The sequence below is a fragment of the Chrysochloris asiatica genome, unplaced genomic scaffold, assembly GCF_000296735.1.
Source record: "Chrysochloris asiatica unplaced genomic scaffold, ChrAsi1.0 scaffold00035, whole genome shotgun sequence".
NCBI classification, from domain to species: domain Eukaryota; kingdom Metazoa; phylum Chordata; class Mammalia; order Afrosoricida; family Chrysochloridae; genus Chrysochloris; species Chrysochloris asiatica.
Genome location: NW_006408553.1, coordinates 9,631,418 through 9,657,498, shown reverse-complemented (window position 1 = coordinate 9,657,498; position 26,081 = coordinate 9,631,418).

Below are 26,081 nucleotides of genomic sequence, written 5' to 3'. Positions count from 1 at the left end.
TTTAGCTGAAAGCAAAGACTACCAGAAAGATGTTTGTTTGCCTGAATTTTATTGACAATGCATAGGCATTTGTGCAGATTATAATAAATTATGTATAACATTGCAAAGAATGAGAATTCCAGAACACTTAATTGTGCTCATATGAAACTTGTAGATAGATCAAGAGACAGTTGTTCAAACAGAACAAGGGGATACTGGGTTTAAATTCACAAAAGGAGTGTTTCAGGGTTGTATCCTTTCACCATATTTCTTCAACCTATATACTGAGAAAATAATCCAAGAAACTGGACTATATTAAGAAAAAAGGAGAAAGAGGCATCAGGATTAGAGAAAGACTCGTTATTAACAACCTGTGATGACACAAACGTCCTTGGTGAAAGCAAAGACAACTTGAAGCACTTATTGATGAAGATCAAATACTACAGCACTAAGTATGGATTATACCTCAACATAAGGAAAACAAAATCCTCACATCTGGATCAAATAAACAACATCATGACAAATGGAGAAATATCAAAGATGAGAAGGATTTCATGTAACTTGAATCCACAATTCATGGAAGCAGCAGTGAAGAAATTAATCAATGTATTGCATTGAGCAAATGTGCTGCAGAAGACCTCGGTAAAGTGATCAAAAACCAAGATGTCATTTTGAGGGCTAAGTTGAGACTGACCCAAGTCATAGAATTTTCAATCAACTCATATGCATGTGAAAGTAGGATAATGAAAAAGAAAGAACAAACATGAATTCATTTAAGGCATGGTGTTGACAAATTATATTGAATAAATCATGGACTTCCAGAAGAACAGCCAATTAGAATACTTCTTATAAGCATACTTTGGACATGTTATCAGGAAAGACCTAGAAGAAGATGTAATACTTGATGAGACAGAAGATCAGCAAAAAAGTGGAAAGTCTCAATGAGATGGAGCTGCAGAGTGACTGCAACAATGGGCTTCAAGAGCAATGATTGTGAGAATGATGCAGCACTGGGCAGTGGTTCACTGTTTTACGTAGGATTTCTATAACTTATAACATGAGTGAGGGGACCTAACAACAATACAACATCCTGCGGAGTGTTTTCTAAGAGGGAATTCTCTGATTCTACAGCAGTGCATCTGACAACAACACAACAACCTGCAGAATGTTTTCCATATGTGAATTATCTGATTCTACAGGACAGGGACCAGTAAACAGTGGTACATAGGTCAAATATTACCACTGGCCACTACCATTTTTATAAATAAAGCTTATTTATAAAATAAATTTATTTGGGACACAGTCATACTCATTCATTTATGTATTGTCTATGATTGTTTCCTCACCACTTGTCTGTCAGTTTGTCCTAATGTGATGGCTAGTGTGTTGCTGTGACGCAGTAAGTGATACCATTGGTATTTTAAATAACCAGCAGGGTCACCCACGGTGGACATGTTTCACAGAGTTTACAGAATGAAACAAACTAGGAAGAAGGAACGGTAGACTACTTCTGAATGGTAAGCCACTTAAGATGCTATGAATAGCAACAGAACATTATTAGATATAATGCCAAAAGATGATCCCTTCGGAGGGAAAGGTATTCAAAATATAACTGGGGAAGAGCTGTTGCCTCAAAGTAGAGTTGACCTTAATGACATGATTTGAGTAAAGCTTTCAGAAACTTCATTTTTTGATGGGGCACAACTCAAAATGAAGACAAATGACTGCAAACAGCCTTGAATAATTGGAACATGAAATGTACTAAGTATGAATCTAAGAAAACTGAAAGTTTTCAAAAATGAAATGAAACATATGAAGATCAATATCTGTGATGTTTGTATTGTGTCAATTGGACAGGGCCAGGATTCCCAGTGGTTTGTTAGTTGAAATGTGGTTATCCCTATAATGAGATATAATACAATGCAATTAACAATATGATCAATTCTGCTGTGAGCAGCAATCAATTGAAAGGATGTTTCCTCAGGGGTATGGCCTGCTTCAAGTACTTTAGACACTCAGGTAAAGCTTGTTTGCTCTCTGCTGAATCTGGATCTTGTATCTGGATCATCTTTCAACCTCTGGTTCATTGGATTTGGGTCAGTGTCCTGCTCTATTACCTACTGATCCTGGGCACTCCCCAGCAGCCTGCTTTCTTACCTGCCTGCCTTCCAGCCTGCCTGTCTGCCTGCCAATCTTGGTTAATCTAACCCAGACTTGGGAGTTTCCCACCTCTACAACTGCATGAGCTATTTCCTTGATATAAACTTCTCTTTATATATCTATGAAGTCCTGGTGTGGCACTGTAGGATACGCACTGGACTGCTCACTGAAAAGTCAGTAGTTCAAATCCAGAGTCACCATGAGTCAGAACCAACTCAAGGGCACTTAACAACAGCAACATTATATATGTATGGGCCCTGACACACAACCACCACCATATATTTATTGTTGTGTTATTGTTAAGTGCTGTCGAGTCAGTTCTTACTCATAGTGACCCTGTATAGAGTTTCTGAGGAACAGCTGGTGAGTTTGAATTGCTGATCTTGTGATTCACAGTCCAGTGTTAATCCTATAGCAAGCACTACACATACAAGTTGGCTTTTCAAACTCACCAGCTGCTCCTTGGGAACCTTATACAGAGTTACTATGAGTTGGAACAAACTCTGTAGCACTTAACAATAATAACAACTATATATATATGTGTTTCACTGATTGTGCTTCTCTAGAGAACCTAGTTTGAAACATCAGCCAAAACAAGGCCAGTGGCAGGCTTTGGAACAGACCAAAAAAATAGATCATATGCAAGTTCAGGTTGAAGTGAAAGAAAATTAAAACAAATCCACTAGAACCAAAATATTGCCTTGAGTATATCTCAACTTAATTTAGAGACCATCTCAAGAACAGATTTAATGCATTAGACACTAATGAGAAGACTGAAGAATTGTGGGATGACATCAACAACATTATTCAAGAAGAAAGCAAAACATCATTAAAAAGGGAAGAAAGAAAAGACCAAAGTGAATTTCAGAAAAAGCTCTGAAATGAGCATAGAGAACTAAAGCAACTGAAAGAAATGATGACATAACAAAGCTGAACAGAAAATTTTGAAAAGCAACTAAAGAAGACAAAATCAAGTATTATCATAAAATTTGTAACTACCTGGAGCTATAATACCAAAAGGGAAAAACAAGTTCAGCATTTCTCAAGCTGAAATAATTTAAGAAAGTGTTCAAGATTCTGGTTGCAATACTGAAAGCTTCTGTGGGTAAAATATTGAATGAAGTAGGAAGCATCAAAAGAAGATGGAAGGAATATACAGAGTTGCTATACTAGAAAGAGTTGGCCCATGTGCAAGCATTTCAAGAGGCACTATATGATGAAGAAGCAATGATATTGAGAGAAGAGGTAATAGTTGCAGTGAAGGCATTGATGAAAAACAAGGCTCTAAGAATTGACGGAATACCAAATGAACATTTTCTACAAATGGATGCAGCCCTAAAGACACTCACTCATCTATGGCTAGAATAAAAATCTATGGCTAGAAGACAACTACCTGGCAAACAGATTGGAAGAGATTCGTATTTGTGCCCATTTCAAAGAAAGGTGAACTAGCCAAATGCAGAAATTGTCAAACAATATCATTAATATCACATGCAAGTAAAATTTTGCTACATCAACAGAAAGCTGCCAGAAATTTAAGCTGATTTAGTAGAGGTCATGGAATGAGGGATATCATTATTGATGTCAGATGCATCTTGACTTAAAGTACAGAATGCCAGAAAGATGTTTAATTTCACTTTATTGATAATGCAAAATGCATTAGACTGTGAGAATCATTAAAAAAAATGGATGACATTGTGAAGAATTGGGCTCATGATGAACCTGTACATATATCAGGAAATAGTTGTTCAAACAGAACAAGGAGATAATGAATGATTTTAAATCAAGAAAAGTGTGAGTCAGAGTTGTACCCTTTCATCATACTTATTCAATATGCATGCTGAGCAAATAATTTGGAATCTGGATTACATGAGGAAGAACATGGAATCAAGACAGAAAGAAGACTCATTAGCAACCTGTGATATGCAAATGACAAAATATTTTTTGCTGAAAGGGAAGAGTACTTGAAATACTTAACTGATGAAGATCAAACACTACAGCCTTTATTAAGAACTGCACTTTAATGTAAAGAAAACAAGAATCCTCACAACAATAAATAACATCATTATAAGCCGAAAAAATATTAAAGTTGTCAAAAACTTCATTTTTCTTGGATCCACAGTCAATGGATCTATATCCATGGAAGAAGTAGCCAAAAAAAATCAGAATTTTCCTAAGAAGGGTGGATATAAGACTTGGTCTCTCATACTTTGAGCATGATGTCAGGAGGGACAGTCCCTGGAGAAGGGCATCATGCTTGGTAAAGTGGAGGGAAGGTCAGTGAAAAAGAGGAACACCTTAACGAGGTATGTTGACACAGTGACAGCAACAACTGGCTCAAACATAACAATTATCATGAGGATAGTGCAATAACTAGGCTGTAAGTCAGAACCAACTGGATGGCACCTAACAACAACAATGATTGTTATCATGGCCAAGGATGAATAGTTACAACACAAGCCATACAACCCCTCAAACACCACAATATTTACTGTCTCTTAACACACACACAAAATGTTTTGCTAATCTCGGCTATAGGAGCTTTTCCCCCTTGGTTTGATTGATCACTTACAATTGATTAGACAATTATATAATTATCTAAGTAAGAGGGGGCTGCAAAAAGTTCCTGGGAACATTCCATTATCTTTTTATTCCATTTTCCATGATCTTTTTTGAACTCCTCTTAAATAGATTATATGTAGATGTTAAATTATAGAAAACTGATAGTAATTATGTAATACTTTTCTAACACATTTTAATGTGGTTTCTGTGAAAGTTTACAAAGAAAATTAGCTTTTTATTTTTCCATTTTATACACAGTTTTGTTTTTTTTTAACATTTGTTGCAAGTCCTTCAGTGTAACAGCACCCTTTCCACTTCCTCCCTGGGCTTCCCCTTGCCATTCAGTCATTCTTCTTTTCTATTCTTTCCTGCTTCTGATCTTTGTTATGGTGCAAATAATGTCCTTTTGGTCTCATATGACTAATTGTACTGATAATTACATTATCCATGGTTATTGTTGCTCATTTTATAGCCCTGTCTGTTGTTTGGTGGGAAGGTGATCTTAAAGGGTCGGTTCAAGACCAGATTTGAAGAATGTCTAAGGACCATGGTCTCAGAGATTCTACCAGTTACTAGAAGGTAAATTATGATGTGCCATGGAGTCGTTTCTGACTCATAACAACCCTGTACAGGGTTTCCGAGGCTGTAAATCTTTACAGGAGCAGAAAGCCTCATCTTTCTCCCACAGAACAGCTGGTAGTTTCAAACAACTGACCCTGATGTTACCAGGCCGATTCGTAACCACTACACTACCAAGTAAGTTAATCAGGTTTTATGATTTTGAATTTTCCTTTAAAATTTTCTCCCATTCTGCCTAGAACTTTCTATTGTGAAACAAATGATTTTTGTCCAATAGTAATGCAAATATATATATATATATATATATATATGTTTTTTTTTTTTTTTTTTTTTTTTTTACTAGAGATGCAAAATATTTCTATCCAATAGAAAAGAAAATTCCAGCAGTGACATGCGGGGAGTTCCTCCTCTCCGCGGGAGGTCGCAGGACAGGAGAGGATACGAGGAGGAATCGTTGGGTGAAGAAATGAATGAATACAATTGAAAGGCTTTTCAGCTTGCTGTGCTGTTCCACTATTCTCTCCAGCTTCTGCCCTTGCTTCTGCTTTCTGCTCTTTGCTGTCTGCCCTCTGCTTCCTCCCTCCTGCTCTCTACTTCTTCTGCCTCTTCTCTCTTTCTGCCTCTTCTGCCATTTCTGCCTCTGCTCCTACTTTCTCTATCTTCTGCTTCTTTCTGCCTCTGCTCCTACTTTCTCTATCTTCTGCTTCTTTCTCTTCTACTCTCTGCTTCTACCTTCTGCTTCTTCCTGCTGCTTCTTCCTTCCTCCTTCTGACAGTCCAGCTCAGCAAGTCTTTATTTTTTTACCTCTTCCCCCACAGTACATGCATTGACACTCTTATCATTTCTTCAATTATTACACAGTTAGTCACAACATTCTTGCACCTAGTTATTAGACATCCTTGACAAAAATACTTCTGTGGTGTTCAGACAGACTGACCTTTATCTCCTTTCCCAGTATGTGGTAAACTGTTTCTTTTTGTTTCTACTAAAAGATTAAGTCAAACCTTCTACCCTACATAATATACTATTATTTTCAATAATAAAGTGTTCATTAAATCACTTGGAAGCTATGTGGCATAAAGCCCAACCTGGCTACTTGGCTGCAAGAAGTGTAGATTATAAAGTCAAAACTATCCTTCACTTAAGTTCATTATTGTCTGCTTATTTACTCAGGTGTCTGTATGTAGGGGTTTGAGAATTCTAGCTAGTGACTGAATGTGGTGAGGTTTATAGGGGTAGGTCAGCTTAACTCTAATATGCTATCTGCTTTTGTGGCCTCACAAATGCAGTTACTTAGGTTTTCTATGAGAAGGAGTCATTTACACAATTTCTCTTTGTATTCAATCCACCAAGGTTGAAAGCTGCTAAGCTAGTTTATTCTAAGGTTTGTAGAATTCATAGTGAAAGCTGAGAATATTGCCATATTATATATTTTTACAAGTAAATTCAGAGCTAACTTTAAGGGAAGAGAGGGGTCAGCTTTTGAGATTCATTTGCCGTGCATAATGTGTCTCCCCCCAGTGCGGCCTTGCCAAGCAATGAGAGTTAAGCGCTCCCCGCAGTGACAGTTTTACTACACTATGAAATGTCAGCCAGTCTTGTATCAAAATTATCCATCTCATTAACATATTCTTTCAGCCACTATAAATACTCATAATACAATATCTCCAATTCTCTGAGTATCCTCACCATTGTGCTACTTTTCTCATTAGTTAATAAAATAAATCTATCAGATAGTCACTTCAAAATAAAGGATGAAGAATACAAATTGGGTTTTTACCTTCAAGATATGAAATATTAATCAAGTATTTATAATGAAGCTATGATGCTCAATGTTATTATAAATCAGAGAAAAGTAAACTGAAACCACAAAATGAGATACAATTTCACACTATCATATTAACAAACATTAATATCAATTTTATAGATGATGTGGAGGAACTACACTTATTTGTAGCTCATAGGAGTATATATTAGTAAAACCATCCTAAAAAGCACCTGGTAATTAACTAACAAATTTATAATGGAGATAAAAAATGACAGATTGTTCCCTAGGTATAAACTCTAAGGATAATTATACATGTGTGCACCAGGACACTTGTACAAAAATGTTCCTGTTAGCATTTTTATATTATCAAGGAAAAATAATGGAAACTAATAGGAAAAAAACAATTGTAGTATGTTGATATAACATTGAAGATAAATGAATTCTTATACAATAATATGGAATATTGTTTAGTATATAATGTTTACTATAAAAGCACATTAAAGAAAAATGTACACTATGATTGCATTTATATAAACTTTAAAATCATGCAAAACCATAATCAGTTATTAAAGGATACACATACCTGGTAAAATTATAAAGTAAAGCAAAGGAATATAACTTAAAATTCAAATTAGTAATTACTTCTGATAGGGTAAGGAAAGGTTTAGAATCTAGGAGAGGTTTATAGATGAGTTTAAAGGTTGTTGTTGTTGTTGTTGTCAGGTGCCATCGTGTCGGAACCGACTCATAGTGACCTCATGCACAGCAGAATGAAACAATGTCCAATCCTGGGCCAACCCCACCACCGCTGCCACACTTGACGCCATCAATGATGCCACCTGGCCAATCCATCTCGTTGGGGGTCTTTCTCTTTTTCTCTGACCCTCCATCTTACCCAGCATGACATCCTTCTCCAGCGACTTTTCTCTCCTGACAACATGTCCAAAGTACGAGAGACGAAGCTTAGCCATCCTGGCCTCCAAGGAGCACTCTGGCTGCACTTCTTCCAGAATAGATCTGTTGGTTCTTTTGGCAGTCCATGGCACTTTTAGTATTCTCCTCCAACACCACAACTCAAAGGCATCAATTCTTCTACGGTCTTCCTTATTCACTGTCTTTAAACTCATACCAGTTTAAAGGTATGAGTCATGTTTTCATTCTTAAACTAGCTGACAAGTAATCAGGAGCCTGATTTATAGTTACTCTTTAAAAATACTTTTATATTTTCAACATTTAATAAAAATAACTTTTAAAAATTGTCTTGCAAAGACAGCCAAGGTGGACTATGAAAATAAAAGTGTTGAGACAAGAGGAAGTTAAACTTCTTTAGGCTACAAATGAACAATAATAAAAACAAGCTTATGCAAAAAAGGAAGATATTGGCATAAATTAAAAAAAAAAAAAGTCTAGAGCATCAGGCATAAATTCATAGGGTCAGTTGGATGGGGAAAATTATAGTCAAACTATGCTACTATGTAGTGATTGCTCTCAGCTCAGTTTCCTTGGTATTGGAATAATCATCAAACGGGTTTCCCTCTTGAGCTGGCAAGATGGTTGTAGCAGATTGGAATAGTGAAGGTTTTGTGTCAACTTGGCTGCATCAGGATTCTCAGTGTCTTAGCAGTAAACAGTTCCATGATGAGATCTAATATGGTGTAATCACTCCCCATAATGTGATTTGATGTGATCAGCACTGATCTGATGTAATTATCCTATATGCTGTATCTCCTCACTTCTATGTTAATGAGTCAGATGCCATCAACAGGATTAGATTATATCATGAGTCAATCTCTTTTGAGATATAAATGAGATTTAAAATGCAAGCAGGAAAGCCTAACTTAGAAGGACCCATTACCACCAAACCGAAAGCTTCTGATTGTGTGGATCATGACAACCTATGGACGACATTGTGGAGAATAAATATTCTGGAACACCTAATTGTGCTCATGAGAAACCTGTATATAGAGCAAGAGGAAGTTGTTCGAACAGAACAAGGGAACACTGAATATTTTTAAATTAGGAAAAGTGTGCACCAGGGTTGTATTCTTTTGCCATATTTATTCAAGCTGTATGCTAAGTAAAGAAGTCCAGGAACTGGATTATATGAAGAAAAACATGGCATCAAGGTTGGAGGAAGTCTTATTAACATAACCTAAGATATGCAGATGATACAACTCTGCTAGCTGAAATTGAAAAGGACTTAAAATATTTATTGAGGAACATCAATGACTACAGTCGTTGGTATAGATTGCACCTCAATGTAAAGAAAACAGAAATCCTCACCACTGGACAAATAAATACCATCGAGATAAATGGAGACAAGATTGAAGTTGTCAAATACTTCATTTTGCTCAAATCAACCATCAACCCTCATGGAAGCAGCAGTCAAGAAATCAAGTGATGTATTGCATTAGGCAAATCTGCTGTGTAAGACCTCTTTAAAATGTTCAAGAACAAAAGCGTCAGTTTGAGGACTAAGGTGTGCATGACCAAAGTCATAACATTTTCAATAGCCTTATAGTCACGTGAAAGATGGACAGTGAATAAGGAAGACCATAGAACAATCAATGCATATGAATTATGGTGCTGGAGAAGACTATTAAACATACCATGGCCTACCCAAAGAACAAACAAATCTGCATTGGAAGAAGTACAATCAGAATACTCCTTAGAAACAAGGATAGCCAGACTTCATCTCTCATACTTCAGACATATTATCAGGAAAGACCAGTTCCTAGAGAAGGACATCATACTATTTAAAGTATAGGGTCTGCAAATAAAAGGGAGATCCCCAATGAGATGGATTGGCACTGTGGCAATAGCAATGGGCTTAAGTGTAGCAATGATTGTGAGGTTGGCAAAGGACTGGGCAGTATTTTGTTCTGTTGTGCATGAGGTTGTGATGAGTCAGTACTGACTTAACGGTACCTAACAACAATAACAACAACAAATACCCTCATGAGTCAGAAGTGGAGTGTGTCCTTTGGACTTGGGGTCCCTGCACTGGAAACTTCTAAATCCAGAGAAGACTGATGCCAGGACACATGTATATCTTCAAGGAATACTGGGCCTACAGATGCTGAAAGGAGACAAGGTCTTTCTCCAAAGAAAACAAAGAGAGAAACTCCCAACCGGCATTATGAATTTGTACTTGCAGCATCCTAAACTGTGGAGAAACAAATTCACATTTGCTAGACATCCATTTGTGATATTTCTGTTATAGGTGCACTGGATAATTAAGATCCATTTTCCAGGTTGGGGCCTATCAGTAAAATGAAAAATATATATATATGCCTTTTATGCAATATTTCTTGAATATTATTTAGATCATGTGCTCATCTCAGACCAGCCACTGGTCAGAAGTATTTGGTTTTCTGATTGGATGGAAGCAAATTATATGTTAATTACTGAAGCTTTGTTGTCATTAAGTGCCATTGAGTATGTTTCAACTCACAGCAATCCTGTATAGGGTTTCCAAGAAGCTGATTGGTTTGAACTACCAATTCTGAGGTAAGCAGTCCATTGCTTATCATATAGCTCCACATTAGGACTCCCTACAGGAACTAGAGTGGGAGTTAACTCTGTTAGCCCTCTACGACTACTAGAGTAGACATGATTGCTTGAAGAAAATAAAGAATCTTTTTCCCTAAGAAGAAATAAGAGCTTTTTTTGTTGTTGCTGTGTGATGCTGAGTCAATTGTGACTCATAGCAATGCTATAGGACAGAATACAACTGCCCCATAGGGTTTCCAAGGCTGTAATTTTTGCTGAACACTTCGCACTTTTCCTTATAATACTTGACTTTGTCTTCTTGAGCTGATTTTTGAAGTTTTCTGTTCAAATTGTTAGTTTCCTCATTTCTTCCATTCTCTTTAGCATGTCTAAGCTGGAAAGCAAGGTTAAAAGTCTTTTTTGACATCCATTTTGGGCTTTTCTTTTTTTCCTGTCCTTTTAATGACCTTTTGCTTTTTTCCTGTAAGATATTCTTGATGTAATCCAACAACTCTCTGGTCTTCGGTCATTAGTGTCTAATGCATCAAATCTGTTCTTGAGATGATCTATAAATTCAGGTGTTATATGTTTAAGGTGAGCTATTTTGACTGTCATAGACTTGTTTTAATTTTATTCGGCTTCAGCCTGAACTTCCATATGAGCAATTGATGGTCTGTTCCACAATTGGTCCCTTGCCTTCTAATGGTAGATTATATTGACTTGTCTACTCTCTCTTTCCACAGATGTAATCAACTAGATTTCTCTGTATTCCATATGGCGAGGTCAATGTGTATAATCACATTATACGTTGTGTTACAAAGGTATTTGCAATAAAGAAATCATTGGTCTTGCAAAATTATAACATGTGGGTCTTCATCATTGTTTTTTTCACTAAGGTCATATTTTCCAACTACTGATCTTTCCTGTATATCCAACCTTCACATTCCAATCACCAGTAAATATCAACACATCTTGATTGCATGTTTGATAAATTTCAAACTGAAGATGTTGGTATAATTCTTCAATTTCACCATCACTGGCTTTCGTGTTTGGTGTGTACAGTTGAATACATCAAGTCTGCTACTGTTGCTGTTGGTAAGTGCTGTAGAGTTGGTTTCAACTCATAGTGACCCTGTATAGAGTTTCCAAGGAGTAGCTGGTGAGTTTGAACTGCTGAATTCATGGTTCAAACCAACCTTGCAGTCTAATGCTTCATCCCACAGCACCACACCAGAACTCAAGTCTAGATGACCACAATTATCAATCTAACTGGCATACAGTCTAAATCACCTTTCAGTGAGTCAAACCAGGATACCTAAGCCAGATGAACTATAAACCTGAGAAATTACTCTATAATGTGTGTACCTGTTTCTCCCTTTACTCCCCAGGAAGCTGAGCCCGAACAGAAACTTGTGTGCTATTAGGAATCACAGACCAACAGGAAAAGAGAGAAAGCAGAGGAGAATGAAGCAGGGAAGGAAAGAGAGCTGTTCCAAAATGCATTAATAATATCCAATCAGTTACTGTTAAGTCAACTCAGACTCATATTGATTCCATATGTATCATAGCAGAACTGTGCTCCATAGAATTTTCAATGTTTTATTTTTCAAAAGTATAACTATAGTACTTTGTTTTTAGGCACCTCTGAGTGGTTTACACTTCCAAATTTTCACATTCAGTGAGAGACAAAGTACGTTGTTTGCCCCACCAAGGGGATCCATTCATGAGATTGTTATTATTAAATATGACTATTCAAGGGCTATCTCCCAAGGAGACCTTTATATTGTTACTATCTCCCTCTTATCAAAGTTTTACTACATACACGGTATGGAGTAGTGAGCCCACACTATCTGCACATGCATGGTGCTGTGCAGAGGTGTCCTAGAACAAGAGGTGACAGGTGATTATCACCGAGTTGGGTGAGATGCTCTCAGGGTGAAACTGTATAAAGATGTTTGGGACCCACATAGAGATAGATGCTACTGATATAGTTGAAACAAACAGCCAGTGAAGTTGAATGAATTCAATTTTGTATATTAGGTAGGGAGATTCTTGAGTGCAGAATGAGTTGTAGTATTCTTCAGTAGCATTGGCAACCAAAAGTCACATTCTCATCATGTCAACAACATGATTTCCTTACAACACGAATTCCTTCCTCAGTGGATTCAATCCTCTGTGGGTGCAAGAGTTGCTTCTCAAAGTATATACACACAATGGAATATTATGCTACCTTGAAAAATAACAAGGAAGCTGCAAGCCACCGCATAACATGGATGAACTTTGAGGACATTATGTTGAGTGAAATTAGTCAGTCACAAAAGGAGAAATAGTGCATAGGCACACTACTGTAAAAGACTAAGAAAAAGAGCCCATACTAAAGAGGGTAGATTCTTTACTGGTTGCTGGGGTGCTGGGGTGTGGGGGTGGGTGAGATGAGGAAGGGGAAGGTGGAGCACATGGCAGAATATAGACACAGGATAGTTTGGGTGCTGGGGAGGGGGGCAATACACAAAAAGGAAGAGGGGAATGGAAGAACAAAGCAGATGGGAGAGCAATTAGGCAGGTTTGCATGGGCTAAGTGGAACAGAGGTAAATAATGATGTATGCACAACCTTGGAAGAACAGGGCTCTGGGATACAGGGATTGAGACATGATTAGAATGAGGAAAAGGGGGAAAATAATGTTAAGATGCTTGACTGACAGCATTAGGCAACTTGGACATTGGCTACCCAAAATGGAGGGGGTGGGGGGCCAGGGTGAGACTACAAAGGCAAGAAGTGACTGGCTTATAAACTTTCAAGAGGGAACCTAGATCCAGAGGGTGTGGAGGAAGGTAGAATCTCCAGTGAGTAGTATCCAATCTATCTAAGCGGGGCTGATGAAAGGAAATGCAGATAGGTCTCTTGTGATACAATAGTGAATAATTGTTATCAGGACTGATTGTGAGTATTGGAAATGTAAAGGTAGACGTTTTGTAGCAAGGAGGGGAGTGATTAACTTTTCAGTCTAGAAGTGGAGGTCCCTGGCACCATCAAGGGAAAAGAGCAGAGAGTGGGACCCTACCCAGAGAAGCAGTGATGCCTGATGATGGAGGCAGAGACGATGTGGAGATATGGAGCAACTGGGGACTTTAGACACAATGAGGGAGAGGGGCTGTGTGCTGATGACTGGGGGGCAGGCTTGCAGTATATATCCTTTGGTTGGTTGGTGATGCATGGAGGGGATAGTAACCATGACAATGAAATGATATATGATAGAATGAATGGAAAACTAATGCTTTCCCATGTAAACTTCCACATAATTCCCAGTAAAACATAAAAAAAAAAAAAAAAGAGTTGCTTCTCAAAAATTGTCTGGAGCTAGCATTGTTAGGTGTACCCACCAGGAAGTGGAAAGAAGGAATGTTCTCTCAAGTATATCACTGACTAGCTAGTGACCCTAAGTTGACTGTTCAACTCCCTAGGGTAAGGCTCATCAGATAACTAATATCAAACCAAGATTCATGTGGGACCTCTCTGCCTTTTCCTCAATCCAGTAACTATCAGCAAAAGTAGAGAATTAGAGGATAATTAAGGCAGCATGGTAAGAATGATAAAAGGAGAAAGCATTGAAGGCTTTGGGTTAATTTGACTGAAGAAAGTTTCTATAATGTATAACCTACAGATGGTCAGGAGAATAGAACTCACAATAAAAGGATTGTTTCCTTGTTGTGTAAACTGCCATAGCTCCTTGAAGATTAACTTATGATGTAGCATTCTATACCACTCTGATGTGTAATTGGTTTCTGGGTGGCCAGCAGTGCCTCATGAAAAAGCCTCGTTGAAAAAAAAAAAAAAAAAAAAATCAATCTGAAACATTAAAGTGGAAATCATTCCATGCTTAGCTACAGAAACTACAGAAACACATTTCATTGATGAACATCTTTTTAAAATAATATAGACCTTTATTTCCTAATCCATAAAATGAGGGGTTGGATTAGGTGATTTTGAAGGTCATTTGTTTTCCTTAGTCTTGGTTGCTAGGAAGCTTAAGGCTCAAGTTGCTGCATATCTTAAACACAAATTTGAGGTTTTGTTTTGTTTATGTCTCTTGCTTTTTTTTGTTCTGTCTCGTTCACAATTTCAGTCTGTGTTAACAGCTTTCTGTGTATATGAGTCTCTGGGTTTATGGTGAGCCACTGAAAATCCCTTTGGTAAGCATATATAACCATGCTTACTTCCACCTCTAATACTCAATGATTCTAATAATGTCTATACTTGCTTTTCCCACTGGAAAAATAGAAACAATAATTCCTGCCGTTCTCTCTACCTAGCTGCTGGTATTCTATAAGCATGAGACGAAAATAATAGCCTTGTGCCCTTAGAGGTCTTCCCTAAACTATAGCAACACTGAAAGACGCAAGCCAATTCCTCAGTGTCTCAGAATTTATCATTACCCAGACTCCCACATTGAGCTCAATGTTCCAGCTCTGTCATTATTCTTTGAGATTTAGTCAGTCTGTTTACCATGTAGCCTCCTTGCACTCAACTTCCTGAATCAGTGGCACAAAGGCATCTGGGATACCTGGGCTTCTGTTGCACAAGTCTTCCAGGCTTCTTGGAAAGCTGAGCAGACTTGTCACTAGCACATTGTACTCACACCAATGTGGCCTCTGCTGTTAAGAGATAATCATTGAATTTAGGTCTAGCAGAGTAAAAAGAGATGTCCCTTGACCCAATTTCTTTCTTTCCCTTTTCTGTCCTTTTGCTTCACCACTGTATTAACTTATCTGCCTCCAAGGACTTGAGTTCTTTTGGTAAGATTCTGTTTTAGTTTCAGTCTTTGAGTGTACCTTTGTTTTCATCTCCTTTCGATTCTATCCTTTTCTTCTTTTGTCAAATGGCTTCTTCCCTTCAGGAATACTGTTTTTGCTATTTTATATTCTATAGCTTTACAGCTGACGTCTCATATTTTTAAAGAGATCAAAATTAATTTTACACTTTATTTTTTAAGCTCATTGTGACCCATTGTGGGGCACTGGAAGAAATGAGGGAAATCTGTGACTTTACACAATATAAATCCTGAGCTTGTGTCTTTCAGGGATGGTTGTTAATCTTTGTAAAACATAGTTTGAAAGCTCCACATTAATGCATCTTTTCTTCATGCCAGCTCAGGTGGAAAATCCATTCCTGATTGTTATTGTGAACTGGGTGCATGGAATTCTCACAAGGATTTGACAGACAAGTCCTTGTCACCCTTGATAAATTAGAGATAGTGGCAAGGGAAATCACTTCCTACACAGACAAGGAAGGCAGAGGACAAAGGAAGGGGAAACTGGCATGTGTATATACCTAATATGTTCTAGAAACTTTTCCTACAGTCATAAATTTACATCCAATTCTAATAATAAGAACCAATTTTAAAAGTGGTTGTTTAGCCATTATACAGATTAATAGACTGAGGCTCTAAGAGATTATGTCTTTTCCAAGATAACACAGCTATCATATGATGGAGACTGGATTACTACCCATGTCTGTCTGACTGCAAAGCCAGTGTTCTAATGAGTAGACAAAGTGCTTTATGTATATTTTCTCATTTAATCATCATAAAACAAAACAGTTGTCATCAAGTAGATTATGATTTATAGAGACCATATATCTATGTGTATCAGAGATTAATTTCTTCTCAGGGTTTTCAATGACTGATTATTTGGAAATAGATTACCAGGGATTTCTTCTGAGGTGCCTCTAGGTGAACTGGGACCTCTGACTTTTTTATAAGCAGTTGAATATGTTAAATATTTGCACTAATTCTCAGCAACTTTCAAAAGTGGGCATTAGAGTCCTCATTTTAAAATAAGAAAACTGAAGCTCAGAAAGTTTCATTTCTTTGGATTCACACAGTATAATGTGGCAAAGTTGAACTCATGTCTTACTCCAGAGACCACATTATCCCACTAAATAACTAAAACATGAACTGTACAGCTCTTCAGGTTGTGAACAGGCCTTTATCAGCAGGATTTCTCAGACATGTTGTTTGGTTTCCTTCAATATGTACTTAAGCTCCAGGGAGCATCTCCAGACAAACAATGTGCTCTTCTTCCCAAGACAGACACCATTTGTTCAGTAAATCCATTTCCCCCAACCCAGAGTTTGTTGCTGAGTTGGGGCAGCTGTGCCATTAGCAGTCCATCTGGCAGGAGTTGCAGCCCACTTATCTGTAAAGGATGCACCAGGAGAGGCTAACAAAAGGCAGCAGCTTTGCTGCCAGGGAGACAATCTCATTTGGAAACCAAAGTAGGGGCTCTAGTGTCCTGTAGTCACTACACTGCAGGCCCAGCCAACCCTGGCAGCAGGAGTTGCCATGGGACAGATCTGCTAACTTCACTGCATAAGAACTGCTAACCAGATTTGTAGGCATCCCTACCTTCCCTCAAGCAAAAACTGCAAAAGTAATATTCCTGATCTGAAATTGGAAAATATCTATAAAAGCAAAACTCATCAAGGAACACAAAAAAAAGACTGCAATCAAAACAAACCCAAACTTATCAATAGCAAAATGTCTTGAGATCTAGGTTATCTAATACTGTCTTGTTCTTGTTGTTGTTGTTGTTAGGTGCCATCAAGTTGGTACCGACCCATAGCGACCTTATAAACAGCAGAACGAAACATTGCCCAATCCTGGGCCAACTTCACTACTGTTGCCATGCTTGAGTTCATCGATGGTGCCACTTGGCCAATCCATCTTGTTGGGGGTCTTCCTTTTTTTCTCTGACCCTCCACCTTACCAAACATGATATCCTTCTCCAGTGACTGGTCCCTCCTGACAGTATGTCCGAAGTATGAGAGACAAAATTTGGCCATCTTGGCCTCCAAGGAGCACTCTGGCTGCGCTTCTTCAAAAAATGGATCTATTATTTCTTTTGGCAGCTCAAGGCACTTTCAATATTCTCCTCCAACACCATAACTCAAAAGAATCAATTCTTCTACGGTCTTCCTTATTCACTGTCCAGCTTTCACATGCATATGAGGTTACTGAAAATACCATGACTTGGATCAGGCACACCTTAGTCCTCAAGCTGACATATTTGCTCTTCACAACTTTAAAAAGGTCTTGTGCAGCAGATTTGCCTAACCAATACGTTGTTTGATTTCTTGACTGCTGCTTCCTTGACTGTTGATAGTTAATCCAAGAAGAAGAAAGTCCTTGACAACTTCAATCTTTTCTCTGTTGATAAGAATGTTGTTTATTGGTCCAGTGGTGAAGATTTTTGAGATGTAATCCATACTGAAGGCTGTGCTCTTTGATCTTCATCAGTAAATGTTTCAAGTCCTCTTCACTTTCAATATGCAAGGTTGTGTCATCCGCATATCGCAGGTTGTTAATGAGTCTTCCTCCAATCCTGATGCCGCGTTTTTCTTCATATAACCCAGCTTTTCGGATTATTTGTTCAGCATACAGTTTGAATAAGTATGGTGAAAGAGTACAACCTTGTCATACTGTGGTGGCTTATGAGTTGCTGTGATTCTGAAAGCTATGCCACCTGTATTTTAAATACCAGCAGGAGTCACCATGGTGGACAAGTTTCAGATGAGCTTCCAGACAAAAACAGACTAGGAAGAAAGAGTGACGAATTATTCCAAATATTTAGTCACTGAAAACCTTATGAATAGCAGAGAAACAATGCTGTCTGTGATTGGATAATATTCATGCACCTACAGGGAAGCCCAGTTAATACCACTATTATTCAAATTTACACACCAACCACTAAAGCCAGTGAGGATGAAATAAAAGAATTCCATCAACTTCTTCAATCTGAAATTGATCAAACATGCTATAAAGATGTATTGATCATTACTAGTGATTGGAATGCAATGGTTGTGAGCCAAGACGAAGGATCAGGGGTTGGAAAATATGGCCTTGGTGATAGAAATGATGCTAGAGAACGCATGATAGAATTCTGCAAAACCAATGATTTGTTCATTTCAATGCTGTCTTCTTAGTGCACTAGAATCACTATGTTAGGAACAAACTCTTTCTTTTCCCCCTGAAACTCTTGGCCACTTCTTTGGATTTTTAAAACATTTAAAAATAAATAGGTAGGAAAGGATTAAGCACTTGATCAGGGAAAGAAAAATGTTGAGTACCAGGGACTCAACTTAACAACAATCTTTGAAATAGTAGCCACCCCAGAGGCCTTCCCTGGAGGTCAAAAATAGGTACTCATTTAGTAAGGAGTAGCCAAATAAAGGAGTCTTGATGTGGTGCTATGGGTTAATGCACTGTACTGCCAAGTTGGTATGAACTACAAGGTCAGTAATTCAAGTTCACCAGCCGCTCCTTGGAAACCCTATACAGGGTCACTATGGGTTGGAAACGACTCAAAGGTACTAAATAACAACAACAGCCATATAAAAGGAGGTCAGATAGCCCAGAACAATGGAAGTACAGCTCAGAGAAACTTGTGTATCTGGGAAATAGTTAAATGTACCCTGAAAATGTCCCAAAATGGCTAAATAATCTGGCTCTGGAGGTGGGCTATGTGCTGTCTATACTTACATGGAGTGGTGCTATCAACACAGCTGTCCAGAAAGAAGAAGTGTCTGGGATGAGAAGACAGAAACTGTTTATCCCTCTGCAGAATAGAATGAACGATGGTGATGGTGAAAAGGAACAAGTGGAGAGTTGGAAAAGAACTGTCTATCCAGTCCCTGCATTGTACAAACCGTTAGCATGCTCAGCTGCTAACTGAAAGACTGGAGGTTCAAGTTAACCCAGAGGCACTTTGGAAGCAAGAACTAGAGATCTACTTCCCAAACAACAGTCATTGAAAACTCTATGGAGCACAGTTCTAAAATGGCACACATGGGGACACCATGATGGACTTGATACAGTGACAACTGGTATTAGAACTTTTACAGCATTTGTGGATTGAGAAGCAGGGGATGGGATCAGAATATCTAGACAATTGCTGCTACCATATTTCAGTGTTAGCTGAAAAAGAGGCAGATTACAAAATTTTTGTATATTTTGATATAGGGTGAACCCTGCATTTATAGAAAATATCTTGTTCCCTGTGGCAATGGTTGTTTCAAGACCCAAATGTTTCCCTGAGAACAAAGGGAAAGTAAAAAGAATGAGACCATGGAAAGTTACTGTTTGGGGAACATAAAAGCAATATCCTGTCAGTGTGTTTTCCATAGATAAAAGGACATGTTTATTCCCAGATCAACAGTCTAAAGGTTAAAGACTTCCTTGAACAAATAGTGCCCAACAGCTCGAAACTGGAAGAGATATGCTTTCCACTAGTGTGGAAACTTTATCTCTCCTAGTTAGGTCAGGTAAACAAGTAACCAATTATTCCTCTCAGTTGAGCGCTGCTCTAATAGAAATACTAGTTCATTGTGCCAATTGGGCACTCAGACAGTTACTTAAGGAAAGCAGCCTAGCATGTGAGTTTGGATTCTGGTTCTCAGTCTCAGAGTTCTAGAATTTATAATGTATTTGTACCTCTGGAGGATGCAACTTATGAAGTTGATGATTGTTCCAACCAATAGTTGTGCTAGAGGTGAATTTATATAAGTCATAAATGGCTGTGCAGATGCTGTGAAAAGTCCAAGCCGCATGGAGAGATCACTGAACAACAAAAGTGTTTCTAAAATAGTGCAGATATGGCATGTGCTCTGGGCATCATTTGAAGGGAAGCACCACTGAACAGTTTCTGTTAATCCATTGTGTCTCATGTGCTTCCTCAAGCAGAGTAGACACAGAGGTGTAGCAATGGGGAAGAAGAGGACCCTCTGCATCTTAGTGCAAGCCCAAGGTGGATGCCAAATGCACTTCCAGATGCTGAAAATATGACGGGCACCTGACTGAGACAGCAGCACAAGACGGGGAAGGTGTTTCTCCTGAGAAATCATGTCTATCAGGGTCTGTTCATCTTGAAATTGGTGGGCAGGGACAAGACCTTAATTAAATGGATGGACCAAAACTCTGGTCTTTCAGTTGCTAATGGGAATGATTCAAAATGAGAAGAAACAGTTGCAAACATCTATTGATAATCAGAATGTGGAATGTATAAAGTATAAATCTAAGAAAATTAGAAGTCATCAAAAATTAAATGGAATACATTAAATATCAGTATCATAGACATTAGTGAGCTGAAATGGAACAGATACTGGCCATTTTGAATCAGAAAATCATATGGTTTACTATGCCTCCATTGATAAAGAATGGCATCAAGTTCAATATCAAAAAGTTTATTTCAAGATCTACTTTGAAGTACAATGATGTCTTAAGGTCCACAGGTATTAAAAGGAAGACCAGTTAATGCAACTATTATTCAAATTTACTCACCAAACACCAAAAACAGTTATGAAGAAACTGAAGAATTCTACCAACTAATTTGGTTTGAAATTTATCAAAACAGTAATCAAGATACACTGATAATTACTTGTGATTAGGATGTGAAAGTAAGAAACAAAGAGTAGAGCTCAATAGTTAGAAAATATGACTTTGGTGACACAAAATGATGCTGCAAAGCACATGACAGAATATTGCAAGACCAATGACTTCATCATTGCAAACACTCTTATTCAACAAGATAAGTGATAATGAATAAACACTAATAAAATTGAATACATCTGTGGGAAGTGGCAATGGAGAAGCTCAATATTATCAGATAAAAAGGCCAACAGCCGACTGTGGAACAAACCATCAATTGCTCATATATAAGTTCAGGATGAAGCTGAAGAAAATTAAAGCAAGTCAACGAGAGCCAAAATTCAACCTTGAATACACCCCATCTGATTTTAGAGAGTAACCAAAGAACAAATTTGACACATTCCAAAATAATGACTGAAAACAGGAGTTGTAGAATGACATCAAGAACATCAAATATAAAGAAAGCAAAAGGTCATTTAAAAGACAGGAAATAAGGAAAAGACCAAAGCAGTTATCAGAAGAGACTCTGAAACTTGCTCTTGAATGTAAAGCTAAAATGACTGGAATAAATGATGAAGTAAAAGAGATAAACAGAAAATCTCAAGAAAGCAAAGTATTACAATGGAAAATACAAAGACCTGAAGTTAGAAAAACAAAAGAAAAGAACACCATCAGCATTTCTTAAGATGAGAGAACTGAAGAGAAAATTAAAGGCTTGACTTACAATATTGAACAGTTCTATGGAGAAAATATTGAACAATGCAGGAAGTATCAAAAGAAGATGGGAGAAATGTGGGCTCAGTGCCCCTTGCACTGCCTGAGCCATGGGGGTCCCTGTTTTGCCTCACTGTGCACCCCCACACACTGTATGAAGGGGAGATGTCAGACCTTTGGGCTGTTGCCACCAGCTCTGCTCCCACCCTCCCATTAGGAAGGTAACCGTATATAAATGCTGGGATCCTCATCACGTCTCTTCATTCCCCTCACTACTCAGGTCTCCTGAATACAGCAGGTCTCTGTCAGGACCAGCATCCTGCTGGCCCTTCCTCTGAAGGAGGGATTAAGGTGTGGGGACAAAGACATTCTGCTCCAGATCATACGTATTGTATACACAAACACCGTTCCTAATGAGTGGGGCAACTTTTTTTCATCATCGTTTTTCATTTGTTTTCTTACAGGTTTAACAATTTTGAATTTTTCTTGTTTGGTTGAAAGAATTTTGATTATATCAGCTGGGTGAGTTCAGCTTGTAAAAAGGATGTTAAAATGTGAGTAAAATATGCAAAGGAAGATAAATATATTGTACAAAGGAAGATAAATATATTGTAAAAGAGAAAAAAAAGAAGAAGATGGGAGAGATAAACCACTTGGGGGGGTGGGACTTGATGGCAGCTAGGGTGGAGGTGCAGTGAAGTTCACTGTTGACAATTCCACAGAATGCCAGGCAAAGCAGATCCAGGGCAGAGCTCCAGGACTCGGAACCACATAGGTACGAATATTTAAAGAGTTTTAAGGCTTATAGCAAGTGGAAGTTGAAGTAGAAGTAAGAAATCATGTACTTTTGAACCTGCTGGGCTCGGCAGCCCAGAGTGCACAACTTGGGCAAAACTAAATGGCAAAACCAAGCAGGGAGCAGACACACCATGGAAAAACACTGCGGGAACCTGGAACAAAAGTGGACAATACATTTTGTCAGTTTTGCTTTGTTCTGATTTTTTTTTTTTTTTTTGGTGTCTGTTTATTGGCACCCCCACTGTTTGTGCACCTCAATTCTGATGACTAGAGGAGGAGCCTGAGTGAGTGGACACCCACCACCCTCACCACTGGTGGGTTCTTCTGCCATGCATGCACACAGATACTCTCAGCCCAAGAGCTGTTCCTCAACTGATTTTTGTTGTTGTTGTTTTGTTTTTAAATATAGGAAATACCAGGACAAGGGTGTAGAGAGGGAAAGTGTGTTCAAAAACAAAACAGGCCAAAAATTAAATTAAATACTGAGGTACAGCATAACAACCAACAGTGGCATCTTGAAATCTCTCAGGCAGCTTTGAAGGCAGAAACTGAAGAGAGGACATTAAAGTTATATTCATATTAGGTGGGAGATTTTTTTTTTTTTCTCTGCTTCCTCTCCCTTTTCTGCAATTATAGACTACAGTATTCAGTGTAGTTTTGTTGTTTTCTTTCTTGTTTTTGCTGTTGCTGTTTTATGCTCCTCCTTCTACCTTTGGGGGACTCTTTCTTTCCATATATTACCCAAGAAGAGACAGCAACTGCTGCCATATAGTCAGGCTACAATCACACTCTATAAAACACCAAAACCCAGGCAATAACCAATACCAACTGCCATATATCAGAGAGGCAGACAATACCTGTGAAAGTTATTCTGAGTTAAACAATAAGAAGAGTGAAAAGGGAAGCCCACATCCTGATCACATCTACCTGGAAGCAATCAGAAAGCATTAAAAACACCAAAACACATGCTCAATTAAGTATTAAGGCCACAGATAAACACTAAACATGTCCAAGAAGCAAAAGCAGATGACCATATGAACACATGTCCAGAAACAAGATAAAATGTCTGGACAAATGACCTAGAGGTAGACCTGGACTCCATTCTGGAAAGAGGGCAGGCCTTGGATATGCCTGAGAAGGAATTCAGAAAAATGAATATAAATTGTTTCAAAACAGTTTACAATGGAGTTGAGAAAAATAAGGAAGAAGTCAGGAAAGTGACACAAGAACAATCAAATAAGATAGTTACATCATTGAAAACAATTCAAAATCTAACGAAAGAGGTCCAAAAGATCAATAATAAAATATCAGAAATAGACAATACACAGAAAAGGCAAAGGAGCAGAATAGAAGAAATGGAAAGCAGAACTAGTGAGCTGGAAGACAAATCTCTCAATATCACTAAGATAGAAAAGCAAGTAGAAAAAAGGATAAAAAAAATCTTAAGAAGGTATAAGATTCATGTTGGGCAACATGAAGAGGAATAACTTAAAACTTATTGGCATTCCAGAACAGGAACAATCACACAAGTCCACAGAGGAAATAGTTGAAAAACTTCTAGAAGAAAATTTCTCTAACATCCTGACATGTAAAAAGATAAACATTCAAGAAACTCAACGAACCCCTGGAAAGATAGACCCCAAAAGAAAATCACCAAGACATATCATAATCAAGCTCTCCAAAATCAAAGATAAGGAGACAATCCTGAAAGCATCTAGGGAAAAGAGAAGCATTATATACAAAGGCAAGCAAGTTAGATTAAACTCGGCTCTCTCAGCAGAAACCATGCAAGCAAGAAGGCAATGGGAAGACATATATAAAACCCTGAAAGAAAGAAAAAAAAAAAACCTATCAACCAAGAATCCTTTATCCAGCAAAGCTATCAACCAAATACGACAGTGTATTCAAAACATTCCAGGATAAACAGAAGCTAAGGGATTTTTCCAAAGCCAACCCTGTGCTATAAAATATCCTAAAGGGAGTTCTGTGGACTGAGAACCAACGAGAAGAGACAACAACCAGAGATTGACATGCTTGGCAGCACCTCCCAGAATGAAATCAACAAAAGGAAGAGTCAAGAACAGAACAAAACTATAAGAACAAACTCAGGTCAGTCTGTGATCAAAACAAGTACAATGTAAAAGAAGGTAAATACATAGGAACAGAGATACAGATGGTGAGAAGGTCTGGAGGATTACAAGATAAAATAGACTGCACTAAATAGAGAGAAAAGTTAATGGACTATAAGGCAACCTCAAAGAATATTAACACTTTACAACATATCAAGAAAATGAAAATCCAAGAAGAACATAGAAATATTAAAACTATGAGGAAACTCACAAGAAAAAACACAAAAAAAGCATGAACTCAACAAAGGAAGAAACACAAAACAAAGAAAGCAGCAACACCACAAAAAAACAAACATTATGGCAGCAATTAATCCATACCTATCAATAATTACACTGTATGTAAACAGATTAAATGCACCTGTTAATAGGCGGAGAGTGCCAGAATGGATAAGAAAACAAGATCCTTCGATATGCTGTCTGCAAGAGACATATCTCACACAGAGAGACAAAAACAGATTAAAAGTCAAAGGATGGAAAAAAATATACCAAGCTAATTGCAATAATAAATGAACAGGAGTGACCATACTAATCTCTGATAAAATAAACTTTAAGGCAAAAACAAGCATAATAGATAAAAATGGACATTATCTCATGATTAAAGGGACAATTGAACAAGATGACATAACCATAATAAATATCTATGCTCCCAATGAAAGAGTTCCAAAATAGATAAAACAAAGTCTAATAGATTTGAGGAAAAAAAATAGATGAGTCTAAAATAATAGTGGGTGATTTTAATACACCACTTTCAAAAATGTATACAACAACAAGAAAGAAACTTGACAAAAACACAGAAGAGCTAAACAAAACAATCAGCCAACTGGACCTCACAGATGTGTACACAGCTTTCAACCAAACAACAGCTCACTACACATTCTTTTTTAGTGCACATAGAACATTCTCTAGAATAGACCATGTATTAGCCTACAAAAAAAAAAAAAAAAAACTCCATAAATTTACAAATATCAAAATACTACAAAGCATCTTCACAGATTACAATGCTATCAAGTTAGAAATCAACAATAGGAAAACCAAGGAAATAAATTCAAATACATGAATAACACCCTGCTGAAAGGAGACTGGGTAGTAGAAGAAATTAAATGTGAATTCACAAAATCCCTAGAAACAAATGAGAAAAAAAAACCACAACATACCAAAATTTATTGCATTAAACGCACACATCCAAAAAGAAGAAAGAACCAAAATTAACACATTGACACAGCATCTACAACAATTAAAAACAAATCAACAGAGGGAACCTACAGCCACTAAAAGAAAAGAAATAACAAAGATTAGAGCAGAAATAAATGAGATAGAAAACAGAGAAACTATAGAGAGAATCAACAGGACAAGCAGCTGGTTCTTTGAAGGGATTAATAAAATTGACAGACCATTGGCAAGCCTAACAAAAGAAAAGAGGGAGAAGACACAATTACATGCATTAGAACCCACATAGGCGATGTCACAATGGAACAAAA